Here is a 26,168-nt window from a genome sequence, read left to right as displayed (position 1 = left end):
ATAGTAGCAGCTCAGTAAGATAGCCTATTGAAGTGAAAACTGTTTTGTCTTTCACATTTAATATGTTTAAATTTTGTATCTGCTGATATTCTTCCTTTCCCAGGTTATGTCTCTCAAGCTATCTAGCCTCTTACAAGGAATCTTGAATCTTAATGTGGGTAGAACATTTGGTTCTTACTGCTTACATAAATCTTATTTCTAGCCTAAAGGCAGAATATCTCTGTCCTGGACATTTTTCATTTAGTAACTTTGGTGGTATCTTAACAGTTAACTTGTTAACTTTTGCCTCACCTGATTGCTACAGATATGAACTGATACATTTCAGAGCCCTATTTGGTTCTGTGAGTGGGCCTTTTGGTGTGGGTTATTCTTACTCTGTGTATTCTTCTCTTCCCTGCTGTTTTATTCACTCATTGTTTGTAGACTTGGTTTATCCAGTTTTGTCTGGATGGAATGCCTATTTTCTGGGCATAGGACCAATTTTTTACTTAACTTTTGGGTAAAACTGTATAGTAACTCAGCTGCTGTCCACAGAGATGAGCTCTCCAAAAACAGTTTTATTTGTTTAGAAACCAGATAGTACGTATTATGGTAGATGTTACACTGGAAAGAAAAACAGGTCTCTCCCTAAGTGGAACATTGGTTGAATATATGAGAACCAACATACTACTGTATACTGGGCAGTCTCACCTACTGGAGTTTTCAAATGGGCTGGAGCTGCAATAAGGCTATAAGTTTGTAATAAGTGTAATAAGTTTCACATTGATGTAGTATTTGTTTGCATTGTGCTAGGTTATTAAGTACTTATGTTGCTGGGTCATATGCTCTGTGAAACCTTACTGCACCTGATGTGTAAGGTGTCATTACTCAGATGAGAAGGTAAATAATTTGCTCCAGTTAAGTGGTGCCTTTAACCTGAGTCTCTCTAACAGCACTCTGATATACCCACTTCCTCTTCAACATTGCTGATAGTAAAAGCTGGCATATGCATGACATCTGGTCTCCAGCCTGGGCTGGTGTCTGAGGAGGAGGTGACAGCAGCACCCTAGGCATTGGTTAGAGAAACCTGGAAGAGATGCCTCATGTGTCTTTTACACTTTCACTGAGACTTGAAGAACAGTCTTCTTCCGTTACCTGTTTATCTCCTAAATAGTTCTCAGTTCTGGCCTTTCCTCTTTTTAACTGGCTCTATTTCCTGGTTTACTCCATCTTTGCATTTCTTCTAGCAGATTTTTCTCCCAGGCCATGTTTTTTGTATTTGTTTATTTTTTAATTAAAAAAAATTTTTTTAACTTAAATTCAATTTGCCAACATACAGTAAAACATCCAGGGCTCATTATATCATGTGCCCTCCTTAATGCCCATCACCCAGTTACCCTACCCCCCACCTACCTCCCCCTCTGCAACCCTTTGTTTCTTTCCCAGAGTTAGGACTCTCATGATTTGTCTTCCGCTCTAATTTTTTCCCACTCAGTTTCCCCTCTTTCCCTTATGGTCACTTTCACTATTTCTTATATTCTACATATGAGTGAAACCATATGATAATTGTCTTTCTCCAGTTGACTTACTTCACTCAGCATAATACCATCCAGTTCCATCCATGTCAATGGTAGGTCCTCTCTGATGGCTGAGTAATATTCCATTGTGTATATATGTACATAAACACACCATATCTTCTTTATCCATTCATCTGTCGAAGGACATCTCAGCTCTTTCCAGTTTGGCGATTGTGGACATTGCTGCTATGAACATTGGGGTGCAGGTGTCCCGTCATTTCACTGCATCTGTATCTTTGGGGTAAATAAATACCCAGTTATGCAATTGCTGGGTCGTAGGGTAGCTCTATTTTTAACTTCTTGAGGAACTTCCACACTGTTTTCCAGAGTTGCTGCACCAGTTTGCATTCCCACCAACAGTGTAAGAGGGTTCCCCTTTCTCCACATCCTCATCAACATTTGTTGGTTTCTGTTTTGTTAATTTTAGCCATTCTCACCGGTGTAAAGTGGTATCTCATTGTTTTTATTCGTATTTCCTTGATAACAAGTGATGTGGAGCATTTTTTTCATGTGGTTATTGTGTGTTGGTCTTCTTTGGAGAAATATCTCTTCATGTCTTCTGCCCATTTCTTGACTAGATTGTTTGGCTTTTTGGGTGTTGAGTTTGATAAGTTCTTTATAGATCTTGGTTACTAGCCCTTTATCTGATATGTCATTTGCAAATATCTTCTCCCATTCTGTATGTTGCCTTTCAGTTTTGTCAACGGTTTCCTCTGCTGTGCAGAAGGTTTTTATCTTTTTTTAAAAAAATATTTATTTATTCACGAGAGGCACAGAGAGAGAGAGAGGCAGAGACATAGGCAGAAGAAGAAGCAGGCACCTTACAGGGAGCCCAATGTAGAACTTGATCCCGGATCCTGGGATCACACCCTGAGCTGAAGGTAGATGCTCAGCCACTAAGCCACCTAGGTATCCTAGGTTTTTATCTTGATGAAGTCCCAATAGTTCATTATTGCTTTTGTTTCCCTTGCTTTTATAGATGTGTCTTGCAAGAAGTTGCTGTGGGCAAGTTCAAAAAGGTTGTTGCCTGTGTTTTGCCCTAGGATTTTGGTGGATTCCTGTCTCATTTTTAGATCTTTCCTCCATTTTGAGTTTAGCTTTGTGTAAGAGAATGGTCTAGTTTCATTCTGCATGTGGCTGTCCAATTTTCCCAACACCACTTATTGAAGAGACTGTTTTTTTTTTGTTTGTTTGTTTTTTTTTTTTTTAACGATTTTATTTATCTATTCATGAGAGAGACAGAGAGAGAGGCAGAGACATAGGTAGAGGGAGAAGCAGGCTCCCCGAGAGGATCCCGATGTGGGACTCAATCCCAGGACCCAGGGATCATGCCCTGAGCAAAAGGCAGATGCTCAACCACTGAGCCACCCAGACGTCCTGAGACTATTTTTGCATTGGTTATTTTTTCCTGCTTTGTTGAGGATTAGTTGACCATAGAGTTGAGGGTCATTTCTGGATTCTCTATTCTGTTCCATTGATCTGTGTGTCTGTTTTTGTGCCAATAGCATGCTGTCCTGATGATTACAGCTTTATAACACAGCTTGAAGTCAGGCATTGTGATGCCCCCAGCTTTGGTTTTTCAACATTCCTCTGGCTATTTGGGTCTCTTCTGGTTCCATATAAATCTTAGGATTATTTGTCCTAACTCTGTCAAGGAAGTCCATGGTAATTTGATAGGGATTGCATTGAATGTGTAAATCACTCTAAGTAGCATAGACATTTTCATAATATTTATTCATCCAATCCATAAATATGGAATATTTTCCCATCTTTTTGTGTCTTCCTCAATTTCTTTGATAAGTGCTCTGTAGTTTTTAGAGTATAGATCTAGGCCATGTTTTGAACTTAGAGTATGCTAAATACTGAGCTGAGTGGACCTCTACTGCTACTCAGTATTCTTTGTTGACTAGAACCCCAGGAGCCAAACCAATACTGGCTTTGGTTTCATATGGTATTTGAGCTTTTCAAGTACTGGTTCTCCATCATCACTTCTATTCATTCTCTGAAGCTTCATAGAAGAGCTTGATCCAAGATTGCAGAGCCTCTTTATGTCAGAGTACAGAGAAGGTGCATTTTTATTTTATTTTATTTTTATTATTTTTCAAAAGATTTTATTTATTTATTAGAGAGAGAGTGTACATGTATGTGTGCACGTGGGGAGAAGTGGCAAGAGAAGGACAAGCAGATTCCATGCTGAGTGCAGAGTCTGTTGGGGGGCTCTACCCAATGACCCCAACATCATGACCTGAGCTGAAATCAAAAGTCAGATGCCTAAACCTACTGAGCTACCCAAGCACCTCCCAGAGAATTTTAGTAAAAGAACCTCTTGGTTTGTAAAGTCATGGTCTCTATACCTTCCTTCTACCTTCTACCACCCACCCCCCATCAGCCCCAGTGTGTTTATCAAAAATCACAAGGGTCACCAGTTAGAATGTAGTAGTACCATAGTATTTGCTTTATCATTTTGCTGAGAACGGTTTATTCCTTTTTAACTCTTTTCCATGTGTAAGCATTTGGTAGTACATTTAGTGAGTTTTAACTGATTGTTAAGTCTGCAGATAATGGAAGTATTGACTTTCCCTGACACTGGAAAACGCCCAGGTATGGGAGGATTAGTTACTAGGTGGTAGAGTATCAGCTTGTCCTCCATGATCATAATCCCTTTCCTTTCACTAATGTTCCTCTCAGTTCCCTAATTATACTGTGGTTATTTTAGAATCTTCCTTAAAAATTGATTACAACAGCCCCCCTGACCTTTACCTGTGGGAGATATGTTTCAAGAGCCCCAGTGGGGGCCTGAAGCTGCAGATAGTACCAAACCCTGTATATATTGTGTTTTCTTCTACATACATACCTACAATAAAGTTGAATTTTATAAATTAGATACGGTAAGAGATTAACAATAAAAATGATAGAGCAATTATAACAATATACTGTAATAAAATTATGTTAATGTGGTCACTTTCTCTCAAAATATCTTTCTGTATTGTACTCACCCTTCATGTGATGATGTGAGATGATAAAATGCCTGTGTGATGAGATGAAGTGAGGTGGATGACTTAGGCGTCGTGACGTAGTGTTAGGTTACCAGTGATCTTCTGATGATAGATCAGAAGGAAGACCATCTCAGATAAGGGAAAGATCACTCTACTTTCTGTCAAGTTTAGAGGCAGCCTAGAGGAAACACTTTTTGGAAAGCAGACTAAATAACTGATTCAGCTACTGATGTGTTTTTCGGGGTTTTGAGTCAGCTGGTGGTAATGTCTTTATCCTGGTGTTAATGTGTTGTATAGATAATAAATCTTCTGAAGTCTTTGAAGATGCTGCCAGGGCTTGGTAAAGACCCAGGAAAACTAGTCCAGGAGCATCCTTTCCAAAGAATGAAGGAATTTGTCTCTCTGCCTTACATAGGAAAACACATGCCTACAGTGGGCCAGTTAGTAAAATACAGTAGACTTGGAATCCTACGTTATATATAAATGAAGATGTGAAGTTTGTTATCTAGGACATCTAACCAAATATAAACAGAGCAAGGAGTTAGAAATGGCTAGATATGAGGCATAAGGGGTGTTCTTGGAGTATAAGGAGTGCTCTTGGAGTCTTCCTTTTTCAGGCACCTGGCTGGCTCAGTTGGTAGAACATGAGCATGAGCATGTATCTCTTGATCTCAGGGTATTGAATTCAAGCCCCATGTTGGACATGGAGTCCACTTAAAATAAAAACAAACTAACAAACAAACGTGGAGTTTTCTTTTCCTTTAACCCTCTAAAGAAGAGGCTAATTAATATTCTTAGGTTTTAGTACACCATGGATATTGGCTTCTTGTCTAAACCAGAGATAGCCTATTGAAGAAACTAGCCTAGATGCTCTCCTGTTTAATTGGCAAGTGTGGTCTTCCTTCACAGTGTGTTTATGTTAATCAAATGTTGATTCTTATTACTTAAAAAAAATCTATACATATTAATACAGTTGGCACTAATGTGAGAATTTTGTGAAACTTAGCATGCCTGTGGAAGGAAACTCAGCAGATCATATTGCCAGTAGTGTGTGTCCCCAAGTCACTGACAAAGGTGATTGAGGGTTGGGTTACCAGCTGGAATGATGTGATGAACCTCCACTTATCCAAGTTTCCATCATAAGAGCTGAAACTGATTTTTTAAAGGATTTTATTTTTATTATTTATTTTAGAGAGAAAGGGGTGGGGGTAGGGAGGAACAGAGGGAGAGGGAGAAGCAGATTCCACACTGAGCACAGAGCTCGACTCAGGTTTGATCCTATGACTCTGAAATCATGACCTGAGCCAAAGTTTGTTGCTCAAATGACTGAGCCACCCAGGTGCCCCAGAACTGCTTTTTTTGAAATTAATTTTTAATGCTGAAAAATGACTTTTAGGGGTGGCTGCCTCTCAGAACTTTTATTTATTATTTTGGGTGGTGGTTAATTATTGTTCATTTCATTTATTTCAAACATATAGAAAAGTAATCAGAATAATATAACAAAAAATACTTACGACCCTCCAGCTTTGTCATATCTCGATATTATATCATAATTCTGTTTCAGATATTCATACTTAAAAAAACAAACCAGAGTGAAGATATTTGACTTCTTAGTCACATTTACTTCCTTACCCCCAGAAGTAACACTCTGCTGAATTATATATTATTCCCATGCATGTTTTCCTTCTCTTACTGCATGTATGTTTTCTTGACAACAATTAGATGTTTGTATATTTTAAAACTTTATATAAATGGATATTATCTTGTATTTAATTTTCTGTAACTTTCTTTTTCACTTAATATTATGCTATTGAAGTTTATCCATATTGATGTATGTTATATTCTGGTTCATTTATTTTTAAGTTGTGTTATAATATTCCATTAGGTGAGAGGACAACAATTGTGCATTTTCTTATTAATGAATGATGAATGATTGCTTCCCCCCCCCCCCGCCCACTGATCCTTACAATGATACAATGTAGATTGCAAATTTCCTTGTATACCTGTTCTAGAATTTTTTAAGAGCAAAATTTATGATTCATAGGGCTGGGAATCTTTAACCTTGCTAGATATTTCCAATTATTCAAATGTGTGTGAAATGGTTTTTGGTCATTTGAGTTTTCTCTTCTAAGAGTTACCTAGTTGTATCTTTTATTTTCTTATTGGTTTTTAAGAGTTTCTCGTATATTGTGGATACTAATCCTTTTACTGGTCCTATGCTTGCAGATATCCCCCAGACTGTTGCTTATCTTTGCTTTGTTTATATTTTCATTTTTGATGTAGTGAAATTTATTGATCTTTCCCTTTATATTACATATTTTGTGCCTTGGGATTTTGATTAGAAGTGCGTGGAGTTTTTAGAGAAAGTTGACATTATGTAATAGTGTCCATCTTAGAACATGTCAAATCTTTCTGATTATTTAGGTCTGTTTAAGTGAAGCATTACACTTTTTGCCACAAAAGTCTTACATATCTTTCCCTAGATTTATTGCCAGATAATTTATGGTCATTGTTACTCTTGTAGGTATTATTTTTAACATTATACTTTCTAAATGAGTGTTGACTGCGTATAGAAATAAGATAGATCTGAGGTGCCTTGGTGGCTCAGTCGGTTACGTGTCTGCCTTCAGCTCAGGTCATGTTCCTGGAGCCCTGGGATTGAGCCCTGCATTGAGGTCCCTGTTCAGAGGGAGTTGGCTTGTCCCTCTCCTTCTGCCTCTCCCCCTGCTTGTGTTTTTTTCTCTCTCTCTCTCAAATAAATACAAATAAAAAATATATTTTTAAAGATAGACCTTTCCATATTGTTCTTTCATCTAATTGCCTTACTAAACTTTTCTGTATTTCTTTTTTTTTTTTTTAAGATTTTATTTATTTATTCATGATAGACATAGAGAGAGAGAGAGGTAGAGACACAGGCAGAGGGAGAAGCAGGCTCCGTGCTGGGAGCCCGCCGCGGACTCGATCCCGGGACTCCAGGATTGCGCCCTGGGCGCTAAACCACTGAGCCACCCAGCGATCCCCACTTTTCTGTATTTCTAATATTAGTTTACCTGTAGATTTTCTATGTTGAAATAATAGGATCCTCTATTGTTGACAATTTTCTTTCTTTGTTTCAGTCTCTATGCTTTGTGTGTGTGTGTCTTACTTGTTTGTTAGAATCTCTAACAACTCTGGGGTGCCTGGGTGGCTCAGTTGATTAAACATCTGACTCTTGTTTTAGCTCAGGTCCTGAGCTCATGGGTCTGGGATTGAGTCTTATGTTGGGCTCTGCGCTCAGTGGGAATCTCCTTGGGTATTCTCTCCCTCTGCCCCTTCTCCTGCTTGCGCTCACTCTTTCTCTCTCTAAAGTAAATAAATAAATATTAAAAAAAAGAATAAAAAAAAAGAATCATAGAAATATTGGTAGCATGCAGTTGTATCTTATTCCTGAATTTATAGTGTATGCCCCAGTGTCTCATACTAAATGTGTTATATGAACTGATTTTTTTTTTTTGAAACTGATTTTTAATGCCAAGAAATGACTTTTTGGGATGGCTGTCAGAATTTTTATTTATTATTTTGGGTGGTGGATTTTCGTAGATTCCTTTTATCCAGTCAAAGAAGTTTTCATCTAGTTTGTGAAGAGTTTGTTTGCTTTTGTCATCATGCATGGGTTTTAAAGCTTTTTTTTTTTTTTTTTTTTTAAAGATTTAATTTATCCAGTCATGAGAGACACAGAGAGAGAGGCACAGACACAGGCAGCGGGAGAAGTAGGCTCCCTGTAAGGAGCCCAATATGGGACTCAATCCTGGATCCTGGGATCATACCCTGAGCCAAAGGCAGAGACACCCAACCGTGGAGCCACCCAGGTGTCCTAGTTTTAAAGTTTTTTCTGCCTCTTTTCAGATAGTATGTAGTTTATCTCCTTTAATCTGGTAGTTTTATTATCAGAAGTTTTTAGGAAACTAAAACTTTTGTTTGATTAATTGCTTATGTGTTTGTAATTTGGGGTTGTAAGCTCATCTTCAGTAATGTTTTATCTATGGGACTCATACGTGGCTCAGGTTGAGATATGTCCCAGGGATGTGTTACATTTACTTCTTGGCAACTCGTATCTATCACTTGCCTGGCACCACTTTGGTTTAGTGGTTTTGTTGTTGTTAAAGATTCATTTATTTATTTATTTGAGCAGGAAGGGCTGAGGGAGAGGGGGCGGAGAGAGAATCTCAAGCATACTCCACACAGAGCGCAGAGTCCAGTGTGGGGCTCCATCTTACGGCCCTGAGCTGAAACCAGGAGTTGAACACAGTTGAACTGTGCCACCCAGGTTGCCCCCCCCCCACCTTTTTTTAAGTAGGTTTCATGCCCAGTATGGAGCCCAATGTGGGGCTTAAACTTATGACCCTGAGATCAAGACATGACCTGAGATCAGGAGTCAGATGCTTAGCTGACTGAGCCACTCAGGTGCTCCTGGACCATTTTAGTATTGATTAATTTCTTGGACCATGTAGACTGAATATTTTTTATCCTTCCTCCAAACAAGGTTGACATAAGCTTTTATGTTGTCTTCTGTATTGGTGGTTAGATTTTTTTCTACACCACTCTTTTCTGAGAGTATAGCTTTTTTTTTTTAAGGAATTTATTTATTTATTCATGGGAGACACACACACACACACAGAGGCAGAGACAACACAGGCAGAGGGAGAAGCAGGCTCCATGTAAGGAGCCTGATGTGGGACTTGATCCCGGGACTCCAGGATCATGCCCTGGGCCGAAGGCAAGCCCTAAACCACTGAGCCACCCAGGAATCCTGAGAGTATACCTCTTTAAGTTCCTGTCTTTATGTAGAGGTTGCAGTTTTTCAACATTTTCTTTCCTTTTCAGCTTCATTGAACCTCAAGGGATTATTTCTTATCTGACTTACACCTACCCAGAAGATTGGTACCCTCCTCTTCTCCTAGGACTGCCATAGGGTCAGCAAGAGTATTTGTATTTGCAGTTTGCCTTTAATTCTTGGTCCTTGGTCTATTCAAATTTTTTTGTGTGTGTGCAAAAACAGATGTGATTTAAAATGGATGTGTATTATACATAACTTTATCCATATTTCTAGGTGTTTTGCAGCAGGAGTATTTACAAGGTCTCCTGTCTGCCAAGGTACAAAGCAGAAGCAGGAAGCCCTTATCCAAATTGTTAGATGGACTTTATTCATTGTGGTGCTATGTTGTTGGTTTCTACTAGAAAGCTCTAGAGCTGTTGACCTGATATCATCTTCTGGTACTGTCCTACCTTCATGACTCTTGCATAACCAATATTCAAGTACTTACTCGCAGATAATAATTTTATAGGCTTTGGGGCAAAAGTGTAATCCATAGGGAAGCTGTAAAATATCACACTTAATCTTGGTTTTTACTAAATCTGAAATTTGAAATGGAATGTATCATAGTTCGTGATCAAGATAACTCCGCACTTAAAGGCATTTGTAAAATGATACAGGTTCTTTCCATACTTTTATGTTAGTGGCAGTTTTGAGCCCAAGCTCAAAATATGTATTATTATAATTTCAGTACTTTATTTATTGTAAAGAGTAACTTCAGTTAGTATAATACTAACATCTAGTCCAGAATATACAGAGGCACCCAAGTGGCTCAGTCAGTTAGGTGTCCAATTCGTGATTTTGACTCTGGGTCATGAGATCCAGCCCTGTGTAGTTGGCTCCATGCTCATCAGAGAGTCTGCTCAAGATTCTCTCCCTTTGCTTGTACATGCATACGAGCGTGCTCTTTCTCAAATAAATCATATATATATATATATATATATATATATATATATATATATACACACACACACACACATATGTATATATGTATATACATAGTTGTATATATATATACACACAGACACACATATATGTATACACACACACACCCATATATATAGAGGCCTGCCTAGTATGTCATATCCAAACTAGTGCAAAAATAATTAATGATAATAACTTCATTAAGAACAACACTATCGGGCAGCTCGGGTGGCTCAGCGGTTTAGCACCCCCTTCAGCCCAGGATATGATTTTGGAGACCTGGGATCGAGTCCCTCCTCAGGCTCCCTGCAAGGAGCCTGCTTCTCCCTATGCCTGTCTCTCTCTCTCTCTCTCTCTCTCTCTCTCTACTCTCTATGTCTCTCATGAATAAATAAAAAAATAAATAAAAAAGCACTATCTTAAAATGGGACATTTGGCATGTGATGAGCCTTACTTGTCCAAATTGTTTGCTGTGGAAGCCACTGTTTTTTTTTTTTTCTTTTTTTAAGATTTTATTTATTTATTCATAGAGACACAGCTAGAGAGAGAGAGGCAGAGACACAGGCAGAGGGAGAAGCAGGCACCATGCAGGGAGCCCGATGTGGGACTCGATCTCGGGTCTCCAGGATCACGACCCGGGCTGCAGGCGGCGCTAAACCGCTGTGCCACCGGGGCTGCCCCTTTTTTTTTTTTTTTAATCTTTATTTAATGGAATTAGGAGATTCTGGAACTACCTGTGACAGTAGTAGTTTAATAGTTTCTCAATTAGCTTGGCAGAATGGCAGCCTCTAGCCCTGCATTTCTAACTATGCCAGAGCCATCATTGTCTTAGCTGGGTTTTTTGTTTAGCTTCACTGTGATGTAACAGTGAGTCACACTCATTCTTGCATGCTGTGGTGAGCAGGAGGAAGGATTACCTCCTCATCTTGTCCTTTTTCTGTCACTCTTTTTCTCCTTTTTGTACATTTTTATTTGAGCCATGGTGCTGGGGCAATGTCCACTTGAGAACAAGCCACAAGAACAAGTAGCAATAACTAATTGTTGAGTAAATGATCAGAAGATTGGAACTTTCTTAATCTCACCCAAACACAGGCCTGGAGTCTCTGCCCTTGAGATTTGGCAGTTATCTCTAGGTGTTCCACTTGTATTCTTCACTCTCAGTCAACTAGATTATTCTAGGATGGTGGTTGCCAACTGTTGTAGGTCGGCATAGTAAGTGCTGATGGTGGCAGAGGCTTGTGGTTTAATTCCAGGGCAGCCTCACCCTGGTTTGAGAGAAACCATGTGGGTCTGGACTGTGCCCTTAACTGCATGAGGGTGAATGAATATCTTGGGCACCAGGGATCAAATAAGAGAGTGTGAATGTATTTAGGGCAAATGTTTAGTATAATTAGGGGGAAAATGCATTGTAAATTTCCTAGTGGGACAAAAATGTCATTTTCCATTTTTGTATTAGGGATGTAATTTTATTTTATTATTTTTTAAAAAATTTTATTTATTTATGAGACACACAGAGAGAGAGAGAGAGGCAGAAACATAGGCAGAGGAAGAAGCAGGCTCCATGCAGGGAGCTCAATGTGGGACTTAATCCTGGGACTCCGGGATCACGCCCTGAGCCAAAGGCAGACGCTCAACCGCTGAGCCGCCCAGGCGTCCCATGGGACATCATTTTAAATTAAGACTAGATTTGGGATCCCTGGGTGGCGCAGCGGTTTAGCGCCTGCCTTTGGCCCAGGGCGCGATCCTGGAGATCCGGGATCGAATCCCACGTTAGGCTCCCGGTGCATGGAGCCTGCTTCTCCCTCTGCCTGTGTCTCTGCCTCTCTCTCTCTCACTGTGTGCCTATCATAAATAAAAAAAAAATAAAATAAAATAATAAAAAAAAAGGACTAGATTTGACTTGGTATTTGTTATTTACTCAAATGCTACAGATTTCTTTGGTGTCCCAAAATGACATTGAGTCTTTCTGTTTTGGAGTCAGATAGTCTTATAGCTTCTTACTCTGCATCATTCTGTGAGGCATATATTTGTATTATTCCCATAATGCCTAGCATAGTGTCTTTTTATATCATATCTAGGTTTTGGACTGAATTCATCACTAACCTTTCTGCCTTTTCCTTTGACCATTCTTTCTACAAAATAACTGTCAGTTACTTTTTTCTTTAAAGTATTTCCTCAGACTTTTTGTTCATCTCAATCTGTGCCCTTTGTCCCCTCTACCAAGACAGTATCATGGCCATAAGATTCTTGTGTGAATTATCTTGGTTTCTGTACATCCTATATGGTGCAATGAAGTTACGGCTTGTTTTCATGGAATAAGCATCTTTATCTGAAGAGGGATGAGAGGTACCTGGTTTGGTGTGTGCATCTACTACACAAGCCATGTTCCAGTCTTTGAGAGATGGTCAACATCTGTTATCTTGTTTATAGAGATGAGGTTTTCCTGCAGGTCTTCTTCTTTTTTTCTTTCTTAAGATTTTATTTATTTGAGAGAGTGAATGCACATGAGAGAGAACATGAGTGGAGGAGAGGTGCAGAGGGAGAGGCTGACTCCCCACTGAGCAGAGAGCCAGACTCTGGGGCTTCATCCCAGGACCCTGGGATCATGACCTGAGCCAAAAGCAGATGCTTAACCCACTGAGCCACCAAGGCACCCCCTGCAGGTCCTCTTCTTACTTACAAAATCTGAAGCCTGAGTTTTGTCCAGACTCCATATGCTTTTCCCCAGAGAAGAGAGAAGTTTGAAAGAAGCAGTTTTTTTTTTCTACTTCACTATATTGGCTTTAGGTCAAGTGTACACTCTTTTTTCCACTTAGTTTTGCTAATGTTCAGATATCACTGTTTTCATCAATACTCATGACCAGAGAGAGACATAGGGCAAGTGTACTTAAGTAAGTGGTTCAGTGGTATGAATTTTAAGCTCCTTATTTCTGTAATGCTGAAGTGCATGCATGCACATGCATCTGTGTGTGTGTGTGTGTGTGTATGTGTGTGTAGGAGCCTAAGAACTGAGCACAGGTTCAGTAACCTTGGCCATAAGTAACAGTGAAACATGTAATCTAGATAAATTACATAAGGCTCCTTAGAAGACTATTCAGATTGGACCACATCTATACAAAGAGGGAGGATGAGCTGGTGAGTCCAATTTCTACCTGCCTGTGGGGTGCTATTTGTTTATGATATTGACCAGACCTAGAGCCTTCCAGAGGGAACCCAGGTGAGACTTGCCTCAGAGATGATTCCAGCTCCTGCTGGGCTCAAGAGAAGAGAGAGAGAGAGGCCTATCTCCTACCCAGGACATCCTGTCTGCACATGGGGATGCTGGGAAGCTTAATTATAAGCCTTTTAACCCTACATTTTTGTGTCTTAAAGAAAAGGAAGTTTCATACTGATGTGTTACTAATTAACTATAGAGAATAGTCAGATAGGTAATCTTTCAATTCTGTACTTTGAAATAAGATTTTCGTACTCAAGTGTTTAAATCTTTGGAGAACTAGGAATAGATAATTTTATTCTCTTGTTAAACTGTCTTTTAGAAGATTTTTAATTTCGTTGTGTATTTCTTAAATGCTTCATGTGTAATTCCTAAAGGCATTTTCTTTTTTCTTTTTTTTTAAAGATTTTATTTATTTATTCATGATAGTCACACAGAGAGAGGCAGAGACACAGGCAGAGGGGAGAAGCAGGCTCCATGCAGGGAGCCTGACGTGGAATTCGATCCCGGGTCTCCAGGATCGCGCCCCGGGCCAAAGGCAGGTGCCAAACCGCTGCGCCACCCAGGGATCCCGCATTTTCTTTTTTCTTAAAGATTTATTTATTTGAGAGAGAAAGAGAGAGAGCAAGCATGTGTATGCTTGTACACATGAGTAGGTTAAGGGGCAGAGGGAGAGAGAGGGGAAGCAGTCTCCCCCCTGAGCGGAGAGCCCAGACAGGGGGCTCAGTCTCAGGACCCTGAGATCATGACCTGTGCTAAAATCAAGAGTTGGATGCTTAATGGACTGAGCCACCCAGCACCGCCCCCCACCCCAAAGACATTTTCTTTGGGAAACATGATATTGATACAATACTATTGTATAACCTATAGTTCATATTCAGTTGCTTCAACTGTTGTCCTCAGGACTGGCTTTTATAGCTATTTTCTTCCCCAGGTCCAAGATCTAATCCAGGATCCCACATTGCATTTAGTCTCCTCTAATCTGAAACAATTTTTCAAGAATTATTTTACATATATGGTGGGGTGTACACAGTTAGCCCCACTATTCTTACCTTCTAGTTTGCATTCTAATCCTGACTTCCTCATGGCATTCTAGAGAAGGGTGCTGCCACTTTGAGAAGAAAGGGGTTGTATTTGAATAGGACTCATTTTTATTCTTCCACGTTTGGCAGCTGCTAATAGATTTGGTAGTGTAAGAGGGTGTGTTGTTGGCTAAGGGAAGTATCTAATAGATAGGTAATGGTTAGACTTTATATGTATTTTGAACTGCTTAAATTACTAATGATCCTTATTGGTTCTGTGAGTTTTCTCCTCATAATCAGTTTTTATCGTCCATTAGAAATACAGAAAAGAATGCATCTGAAACAGATTTGACTGATCCGTGGTTCTTTTCCTTTTTTGTGATTTGAGAGGTGAACCTAATATGGATTTTCATTTTTAATCTCTGCACCACTTAATAATCTAAGTCCACCAGAAATGTGACATTTAATAGTTTAAAGGTGCAGGTTACCTCTTGCATTGAAGTAAATACACAATTTATTTTTGTACATGGGAAGTCAAGAAACAGTGGATCTTCAGACTTTCTGTACTTTTCATATATAATTTTTTTTCTGTGATTTGTCACTTAAATCCTTGTGGCACCGGGATGTTTTCCAGTACCAGTAACCAATTCTCTGATTCTCCAGATACCGAGCAGGGATCCAACAATTCATTTCTGACACTATCTCGATTTAGCAGAGACCCTAAGGCTAAGGACGAACTCCTGCAAGACTTGCCCCTACTTCAGATGCCAGCTGCAAGTCCTTGATTACCCATACTTCTGACTGACCGTAAATCAAGAGTTCCGTGACTCTCTCCTTTGGCTCAGTAATTTCTTTCTTTTTTTTTTTTTTTAAAGATTTTATTTATATGTTCATGAGAGACACAGAGAGAGAGGCAGAGACATAGAGGGAGAAGCAGTCTCCTTGCAGGGAGCCTGATGCAGGACTTGATCCCAGCACTGGGATCACGTCCCGAGCCAGTGGTAGACACTCAATCGCTGAGCCACCCAGGTGTCCTTGGCTCAGTAATTTCTTTTTTTTTTTTTAATAATAAATTTATTTTTTATTGGTGTTCAATTTGCCAACATACAGAATAACACCCAGTGCTCATCCCGTCAAGTGCCCCCCTCAGTGCCCGTCACCCATTCACCCCCACCCCGCGCCCTCCTCCCCTTCCACCACCCCTAGTTCGTTTCCCAGAGTTAGGAGTCTTTCATGTTCTGTCTCCCTTTGATATTTCCTACCCATTTCTTCTCCCTTCCCTTCTATTCCCTTTCACTATTATTTATATTCCCCAAATGAATGAGACCATATAATGTTTGTCCTTCTCTGATTGACTCATTTCACTCAGCATAATACCCTCCAGGTCCATCCACGTTGAAGCAAATGGTGGGTATTTGTCATTTCTAATTCCTGAGTAATATTCCATTGTATACATAAACCACATCTTCTTTATCCATTCATCTTTCGATAGACACCGAGGCTCCTTCCACAGTTTGGCTATTGTGGACATTGCTGCTATAAACATCGGGGTGCAGGTGTCCCGGCATTTCATTGCATCTGTATCTTTGGGGTAAATCCCCAACAGTGCAATTGCTGGGTCATAGGGCAGGTCTATTTTTAACTCTTTGAGGAACCTCCACACAGTTTTCCAGAGTGGCTGTACCATTTCACATTCCCACCAACAGTGTATGATGCAAAAATTCTCAACAAGATACTAGCCAATAGGATCCAACAGTACATTAAGAAAATTATTCACCATGACCAAGTAGGACTTATTCCCGGGACACAAGGCTGGTTCAACACTCGTAAAACAATCAATGTGATTCATCATATCAGCAAGAGAAAAACCAAGAACCATATGATCCTCTCATTAGATGCAGAGAAAGCATTTGACAAAATACAGCATCCATTCCTGATCAAAACTCTTCAGAGTGGGGATCCCTGGGTGGCGCAGTGGTTTGGCGCCTGCCTTTGGCCCAGGGCGCGATCCTGGAGACCTGGGATCGAATCCCACGTCGGGCTCCCGGTGCATGGAGCCTGCTTCTCCCTCTGCCTGTGCCTCTGCCTCTCTCTCTCTCTCTCTCTCTCTCTCTCTCTGTGACTATCATAAAAAAAAAAAAAAAAAAAAAACTCTTCAGAGTGTAGGGATAGAGGGAACATTCCTCAACATCTTAAAAGCCATCTATGAAAAGCCCACAGCAAATATCATTCTCAATGGGGAAGCACTGGGAGCCTTTCCCCTAAGATCAGGAACAAGACAGGGATGTCCACTCTCACCACTGCTATTCAACATAGTACTAGAAGTCCTAGCCTCAGCAATCAGACAACAAAAAGACATTAAAGGCATTCGAATTGGCAAAGAAGAAGTCAAACTCTCCCTCTTCGCCGATGACTTGATACTCTACATAGAAAACCCAAAAGCCTCCACCCCAAGATTGCTAGAACTCATATAGCAATTTGGCAGCGTGGCAGGATACAAAGTCAATGCCCAGAAGTCAGTGGCATTTCTATACACTAACAATGAGACTGAAGAAAGAGAAATTAAGGAGTCAATCCCGTTTACAATTGCATCCAAAAGCATAAGATACCTAGGAATAAACCTAACCAAAGAGGTAAAGGATCTATACCCTAAAACTATAGAACACTTCTGAAAGAAATTGAGGAAAACACAAAGAGATGGAAAAATATTCCATGCTCATGGATTGGCAGAATTAATATTGTGAAAATGTCAATGTTACCCAGGGCAATTTACATGTTTAATGCAATCCCTATCAAAATACCATGGACTTTTTTCAGAGAGTTAGGACAAATTATTTTAAGATTTGTGTGGAATCAGAAAAGACCCCGAATAGCCAGGGGAATTTTAAAAAAAGAGAATCATAGCTGGGGGCATCACAATGCCAGATTTCTGGTTGTACTACAAAGCTGTGGTCATCAAGACAGTGTGGTACTGGCACAAAAACAGACACATAGATCAATGGAACAGAATAGAGAATCCAGAAGTGGACCCTCAACTTTATGGTCAACTAATATTCGATAAAGGAGGAAAGACTATCCACTGGAAGAAAGACAGTCTCTTCAATAAATGGTGCTGGGAAAATTGGACATCCACATGCAGAAGAATGAAACTAGACCACTCTCTTTCACCATACACAAAGATAAACTCAAAATGGCTCAGTAATTTCTAAGAATGACTCTTAGAACTCAGGAACATACTTTGATTATGTTTACCGGTTTATTTTAAAGGATGTAGATCAGAACAGCCAAATGGAAGAAGACGCCTAGGGGATGCATAGGGCAAGGTATAGAGGAGGGGTGGCATGGAGCTCAATACCTTTTCTAGTTGTGCCATTCCCCTAGTATCTTGATGTGTTCACTGACCTCAGAAGCTCTCTGAATCTAAATGTTCAAGAGTTTTTATAGAGCTTAATCTCCAGCTCCCCATCTCCATCTTGGGAGGTTGGTGGGTAGGGCTGAAAGTGCCAACCTTCTAGACTCAATCTTTCTGATGACCAGTCCCATCCTGAGGCTATCTGGGGGCCCCACCCAAGTCACTTCATTGGCACAAATTCAGGTCTGATCAAAAGGAGGCTCAGTGTAAACAGCAAAAGACACTCTTGTCACTCAGAAAATTCCAAGGATTTTGGGAGCTCTGCCAGGAACCAGGGGAAAAGACCAAATACATTTTTGTTTTGTACCACAAGCACCATAGGGGTCTGCACCTGACTAATATTACCATTTATTTTAGAACTGAGAGAAGCAGAGCCAGAAGAGTTTACCTATGTTGGGGCACCTGCCTGGCTGGCTTCATTGGTAGAGCATGCAACTCTTGTTCTCAAGGCCATGAGTTCAAGCCTCATGTTGGGTGTGGAACCTACTTTAAAAAAAGAAAAAAGATATTAAGAATTTACCTATGTGTTTAAGAGCTAAGCACACGGAGTGCCCAAGTCACTTGGCAAAGCCAAAGTGAAAAACTTGAGTAACCATGTAAAAACAGTCATGTTAGTATGTTGTATTTTTTTCCTGTAGAATATTTTGGAAATATGAGTATATGTCATAAAATAGTAGCCCTACATTAAAACTTTTGTCTGTAATAGATGCCATTTTAGGAAAAACCGTAATATGTAACCTGTATACCACGTAGTTACAGCTATTTTAAAATGAATGACAATTGGAACTCAAAAGTGATCCATATCAACTCGGAAAATTGTGTTTATTGTTTGTATTATAGAAGGATTTATGTAGAGTTTCTGCTATAGTCTTATTTTTAAAAGCTTTGGTTTGTCGAAATGCTACTGGCTTAGAAGTTTTCAGGATTGTGTCTGGTGGATAGGTTGACTAGATACAGAGAAGTCTTCACCAAAGTTGGTGCCTAATGTTTGCAGGGCTCTCATGCCTCATCCTCTATATTCAGAGATTCAGGAAACTTACTTTCTTCTTTTTCTTTTCTTTTTTTTTTTTTTAATCACCCTCACATTATACTGATGGTGTGTGTTTATGATTGAGAGAGAGAGGGAGAGGATTTTTCAGAGCCCATGTCCCTCTGAGGAGCAGAGCCTATATCACACAGCCTTCTCGTAGCCAAAGCTGTCACTCTGCTTTAGCTTATATCTTCCCAACACGATTGTTTATCACCCTCTTTCTCCCTTTTTTTTCCAGCTGACTCCATGGAGAATAAAATGAGTTTTTAAAATTTGCTTCCCTCAGTAGCAGCCTTCTAGAGTTTTATTCCTACTTCTTCAAAATGCCTGGGACTGATCCTGCAGGGATATGCTGCTCAGTGACCTCTTGGATGAAGGACCTAAGTTAGGGAAGCTTTGGGGGCAAGCACAGGGAACCTCAGCCCTTGACCACTTTATTTATTTTTAAAAATGTTATATTTATTTTTAAAAATGTTTTATTTATTTTTAAAGATTTTATTTATTCATGAGAGACAGAGAGAGAGAGAGAATGAGAAAGGCAGAGACACAGGCAGAGGGAGAAGCAGGCTCCATGTAGGTAGCCCTATGTGGGACTCGATCCTGGGACTCCAGGATCATGCCCTGAGCCAAAGGCAGGTGCTAAACCGCTGAGCCACCCAGACATCCCAACCCTTGACCACTTATTTAAAGTGGCATGTGGATAGCAGAGATTCCATAGCAAAAGTAAAAATTTGACTTTGGAAATGTAATATTAGCTTAAGTCACTGGGAAAGTTTGCCCTTGATGGTTAATTATATTTATAAAATAACCCATGTATATCATTAATATATTAGATTAATCTTGTACTTTTTGTTTGAATACAGAATGGAGCTGTTTAAATATTTATGTTATTCATGTAATGTGGTTCTGTTTGTTACATTTTTTAAAAAATGCTAATTTTTCTTTATGATACCTGAAAATAGGGACTCTAAGACCATAGATCTCAAACACTTTGTTCTTAAATCCTTTTATACTTTAAAAATTATTGAAGGATCCCATAAAGCTTTTGTTTATATGGTTTATAATGGTCAATGTTTACTGTGTTAGAAACTAAAACAAAAATATCAATTTCTTTAAAAAAATTATAAACTCTTTATTTATTAAAACATAATTTTTTTTTTTTGGCTCCAAGAGAGGTGACTCAGTTTATTATTCTCAACCTAACTCCATCTTTCCCACTTCAGGCTCCAACATTATACACAGCTGCCACCTCCATAACAGTTAAGCCCCAGGGAGGTAAAGAGGGTAAACCGCAAAGTCTGAAAGCCTGAGAAAAGCCAAGGTTATACAGCTCTCAAAAAAGGAAACAAACTACAAGAAGGGCTCAGTGGACACAGTTTGTGTAAGGTGGGCAATACTCCCTTGACCTGGCCAAATGCAATAAATTCTTGGGCTCACTCATCGTTCAAGGTTGAGGCCATCAATGCTGTGTGCAGGCTTGGATTTCCACAGGGTCACCGGGCATCATCCACCACGTGAAAGGAGCTCCAGCGGGTTGGAGACGTGCAGTGTCCATCTGGTTCAGGGTCCTGATGCCCTCGCGAGGGCTAGGGCTCGGGCAGCTTTGGCCTCATCCTCTAGCTCATCTAGGAAACGCTCCTGGGACACGGAGTAGAAGGTGTAGCCATAAATAGCTAACACCACAGCCCTGATGCCCAGGCTGGTCAGGATGTTCTGGGTCCGCCTTTGCGGCAGCCTCTTCTGCCACTTGGCGAGCTCCACTTGCCGCATGAACTGCAGCTGCGCGGGAGTCAGCTTCTCCCGGGTTGGGTCAATGCACTGAGCCACAGGGGCCTGTCCGCTCTTAGCATTGAGAGAGTCACCTGCACCAGGCACTGCCATGTTGCTGCTCCACCCTTCGTAGTCCAAAACATAAATAATTTTTAATAAAAAATAACTATATTTTCCAAAATGAAAAAATTAGGAGTAGAATTGTTTTACAGATTTGAAAATTTGAAAATGTCTGATTGAATAGAGACAGATTCTCAGATCTGCTTCTTTATGTCGTGACTTACTGTTTTGTTGACTTACTGTATTGTTGAAGCAGATGAAGAATGTAGTTGGAAAAGGGAGGACTATGTTAATAGCCTTTTCAGATAATTGTATTCTTTGGTGCTGTACCATAACTCTGACTAGTGGTAGTTTCAAGATTAATTGTAATATGGAATTTGAAATTATATCAAAGAACTGTTTATATTCTGTTGCATTAAAATCTATTGGTCTATCTTGCACTTTGAATGACTCTTTAACCTATGCATGATTTTTACTTTGTGGCTGTCTTGAAAGAGTCTTGAGGATCCCAGGGGTCCCTGGACCACCCTCTGAGAACTGCTGTCATAGAATCTGGAAGATGAACTTGGGTCTATCTCCTGGGTAGTGTAAAAGGGATGATGGAAGCTGAGGGAGAACTGATTTGACCAAGGTTGTGCAACTAGTTTCCCATAAAGCATGGCTAGAATTTAGATTTCTTGACTGATTCTATAAACATGGCTCCAGTTCCTCGTTGTGCTTGGTGCTGAGTCCCTGGACCTGGCTTCACTGCATTGCCATTTAGAGAGAGTTGTCTCCTGTGGCCCTGCTCCTTGGAGTCCTGAATGTTTTGTTCACCTTCTCTTCCTTATTCTGTCTTAATTAAGGTCCATATTGCCAGAAGTCTCCTTAGATTTCCAAATAAAATATTTTGAGCTGTGTCACTTTCTAGCTCTGTGGCTGCGGCTGTATGTATTAAATGTGTTTTTAAGTAACTGAAAGATAATCAAAAGGCATTTGGACTACATATATGTGTCAGGTTTTTCTCTTGCCCAGAAAAGGTGTTTTGAAATAACTTAAGAGATCCATAGTGGATCTCTCAGCAGGCTGGAAGAATCCTTTTGATACTCTGTGAGTACTGGAAATGGACTAAACTTTTTTTTTTGTAAGTCTTTGAATTATATAAACTGCTTGAATAATGCAATTTCTTTGGATAAGTGTTGCCTAAAGTTTTAGACTGAATGTTTTCATGCTCTTAAGGCTTTCCCCCCTTGTATATTAGCATAAATGCATGGTTTTGTTTATATTCTTAATGGAAAAAGAAGTGTGTGTGGCACTCGGCTGTGGAATTGCTTTGAGATAATTTGAGGAAATTTAATACAACTCAAGGTCACCAAAATTAATGAGGACATGGCAGTTTAGAATAGTTTCTTTCTTTCTTTCTTTTTTAAGATTTTATTTATTTATTCATGAGAGACAGAGAGAGAGAGGCAGAGAGAGAAGCAGGCTCCATGAAGGGAGCCCTATGTGGGACTTGATCCCGGGACCCTGGGATCATGACCCTGAGCTGAAGACAGATGCTCAACAGCTGAGCCACCCAGGCATCCCTTGGAATGGTTTCTTTTATATCAAACACAGCATCAGGATGCTGCTGAGGACCAGAAAGACATCTCTGAAATTGCATGGGCTGCCCTGAAGGGGGGAGGCAGTATGTGCCACATGAACTGTGTGTTTATGATTTGAGTGTAGACTCTCTAAGCATGGTCTGCTTTGTGAAGACTTTGCAAGTATGTGTTTGTCTTTGTGTTTTTCTCTTCTGTGTATTCTCTTCCCCAGGGTTGTGTCTTAGGGCTGTGCCCGCATGATTAATTTCACTGATTCTTGGCTAGGCACTGCTTTATAGACAGGTGTCCATGTTTTTGAACTTAGCAAATCAGAGGAACCTTTTTCTTCATCTTAAGATTGAAGGTCTTAAGATTGAAGATGGAAGGCAGTGTGGCAGGATACAAAATCAGTGCCCAGAAATCAGTGGCATTTCTATACACAAACAATGACACTGAAGAAAGAGAAATTAAGGCATCAATCCCATTTACCATTGCACCCAAAAGTATAAGATACCTAGAAATAAACCTAACCAAAGAGGTAAAGGATCTATACCCTAAAAACTACAGGATACTTCTGAAAGAAATTGAGGAAAACACAAAGATATGGAAAAATATTCCATGCTCATGGATTGGAAGAATTAATATTGTGAAAATGTCAATGCTACCCAGGGCAGTTTTCACATTCCATGCATTCCCTATCAAAATACCATGGACTTTCTTCAGAGAGTTGGAACAAATAATCTTAAGATTTATGTGGAATCAGAAAAGACCCCGAATAGCCAGTGGAATATTGAAAAAGAAAACCAGACCCCGAATAGCCAGCATCACAATGCTGGATTTCAAGTTGTACTACAAAGCTGTGATCATCAAGCTGTGTGTTTTGTGGTACTGGCACAAAAACAGACACATAGATCAGTGGAACAGAATAGAGAACCCAGAAATGGCCTTTCAACTCTATGGTCAACTAATATTCGACAAAGCAGGAAAGACCATCCACTGGAAAAAGGACAGGCTCTTCAATAAATGGTGCTGGGAAAATTGGACATCCACATGCAGAAGAATGTAACTAGACCATTCTCTTATACCATACACCAAGATAAACTCAAAATGAATGAAAGATCTAAATGTGAGACAAGAATCCATCAAAATCCTAGAGGAGAACACAGGCAACACCTTTTTTGAACTTGGTCACAGCAACTTCTTGCAAGATACATCTATGAAGGCAAGAGAAACAAAAGCAAAAATGAACTATTGGGACTTTTTTAAAAAATTTTATTTTATTTATTCATGAGAGACACACAGAGAGGCAGAGACATAGGCAGAGGGAGAAGCAGGCTCCACACAGGGAGCCTGACACAGGACTCGATCCTGGGACCCTAGGATCACACCTGGGCCAAAGGCAGGCGCCAATCTGCTGAGTCACCCGGGGATCCCCGAACTGTTGGGACTTAATCAAGATATAAAACTTCTGCACAGCAAAAGAAACAGTCAACAAAACTAAAAGACAACCTAACAGAATGGGAGAAGATATTTGCAAATGACATATCAGATAAAGGGCTAGTATCCCAGAACTATAAAGAACTTATTAAACAAAGAAACAAACATTCCAATCATGAAATGGGCAAAAGACATGAACAGAAATTTCACAGAGGAAGACACAGACATGACCAACAAGCACATGAGAAAATGCTCCGCATCCCTTGCCATCAGGGAAATACAAATCAAAACCACAATGAGATGCCACCTCACACCAGTGAGAACAGTAAAAATTAACAAGACAGGAAACAACAAATGTTGGAGAGGATGTGGAGAAAGGGGAACCCTCTTGCACTGTTGGTGGGAATGTGAACTGGTACAGCCATTTTCCAAAACTGTGTGGAGGTTCCTCGAAGAGATAAAAATAGAGCTACCCTATGACCCAGCAATTGCACTGCTGGGGATTTACCCCAAAGATACAGATGCAGTGAAACTCTGGGACACCTGCACCCCGATGTTTATAGCAGCAATGTCCACAACAGCCAAACTATGGAAGGAGCCTCGGTGTCCATGGAAAGATGAATGGATAAAGAAGATGTGGTATATGTATACAATGGAATATTACTCAGCCATTAGAAGCAACAAATACCCACCATTTGCTTCAACGTGGATGGAACTGGAGGGTATTATGTTGAGTGAAGTAAGTCAATTGGAGAAGGACAAACATTGTATGGTTTCATTCATTCAGGGGATATAAAAAATAGTGAAAGGGATTAAAGGGGAAAGGAGAGAAAATGAGTGGGAAATATCAGAGAGGGTGACAGAACATGAGAGACTCCTAACTGGGAAACGAACAGGGGGTGGTGCAATGGGAGGTGGGCGGAGGGAAGGGGTGACTGGGTGATGGGGCACTGTGAGGGGCACTTGATGGGATGTGCACTGGGTGTTATACTATATGTTGGCAAGTCGAACTCCAATTAAAAAATATACCACAAAAAAAAAAGTTAAAAAAAAAAAGATTGCTATAAAGAGCTGGAAAGGGATTGGCTGTGGGTTTCTTCATAATTACAGCCTCCTTTAGTAAACCCAATATATTAAACTATAGACATTAACATATTACTTAGAGATTGAATATTTACTTTTCCGAGTGGTTCTTTTTAGAGCTTCTTTAAATAGCTAGTTCTCCAGTTTCATTAAAATAGAATTTGATTCCCAGAATTTGCTTTGTAGGAATACAGGTCCTCATTAAGGTACAGCATACCCATAATCTCTCCTAGAGCTCCTATTCCCTGGAGATTGAGACAGAGTTTTACATGGGTTGAGGAGCAAATGAGGGAGATGCATTTTTGCCTTACCAACTTTTTTCCTTATGTCTGCTTAACAGTTCTACTGAGAGTTAATTTCTTGAATCAGGGCTTCCTTCTTTGTGTTTGAAAGGCTGTACTGACTTGGAAGTGTTCGTATGTGTAGGTGGAGCTCCATAGAGACAGAATGTAATTGACTGCGGTGCTGCCGGCCAGGATCAGCTTTTCCCCTGCTGTTTTCCCTTTGTTACTTTCTTGAAAGAGATCAGTAACAGCAAAACCTGCCCCTTAAGTAGTTGGTGTGATTCTGAAGAGTAAAGAATTCATTGTGTCATCTCTGTAAAGAAATTTGGTGGTTCAAAGAAGGTAGGGAAAGAAAATAACCAATTTTGGTGGGACTTAAGAAATCCATCACTTCTAGTGTATTCTCCGTTTTGGGCATCTGATCACCTGGGTATTGTTTTAAAGTGTCCTGGGTTTTTGTGTGTGTGTGTTTTTTTTTTTATTTAAATTTTAATTTATTTTTTATTCATGAGAAACTCAGAGAGAGAGGCAGAGACATAGGCAGAGAGAGAAGCACGTTCCATACAGGGAGCCCGATGAGGGACTTGATCCCCGGACTCCAGGATCACGCCCTAGGCAGAAGGCAGATGCTCAACCACTGAGCCCCCCAGGCGTCTCCAAAGTGTCCTGTTTTTAAAATGTTTTGAGTAGGAGTCTGGACCAATGTCTCATATTCTAATAGTATGTGTGGTTGTTGATGTTTAAGTGATATTTGCTTCTATCAGGAGCTTGGGGCTGAGGTTTTTGAAGATATTAACTGGGGGCTTACAGGAGGCGTCTCCTTGTTGCTGTTTACATCTAAGTGATTGTCATTCTTTCACTACTACACAATTTCTTCTCTAAAATGACAGGCATTCAGATTACTTAAAGGTACTGGCTAATTAAAAATTGTCCTCTAAAAGCTACTCCATAATCAGGCAAACACGC

At 40.0% G+C, this 26,168-nt stretch overlaps 1 protein-coding gene and 1 pseudogene across 6 annotated transcripts in view; one reads left to right on the top strand and one right to left on the bottom strand.

The window, feature by feature from the left end:
* RAD54L2 (RAD54 like 2) overlaps positions 1-26,168 on the top strand; it is a 126,904-nt gene that overhangs the window by 20,573 nt on the left and 80,163 nt on the right. The gene's annotated exons all lie outside the window — the stretch shown is intronic.
* Positions 20,371-20,887, bottom strand: LOC144291257 (cytochrome c oxidase assembly factor 3 homolog, mitochondrial pseudogene; annotated as a pseudogene).

Source organism: Canis aureus, chromosome 19, assembly GCF_053574225.1.
Source record: "Canis aureus isolate CA01 chromosome 19, VMU_Caureus_v.1.0, whole genome shotgun sequence".
NCBI lineage: Eukaryota > Metazoa > Chordata > Mammalia > Carnivora > Canidae > Canis > Canis aureus.
The sequence above is the reverse complement of the archived record's forward strand: the minus strand, read 5'-3'. Positions and strand labels throughout refer to the sequence as shown.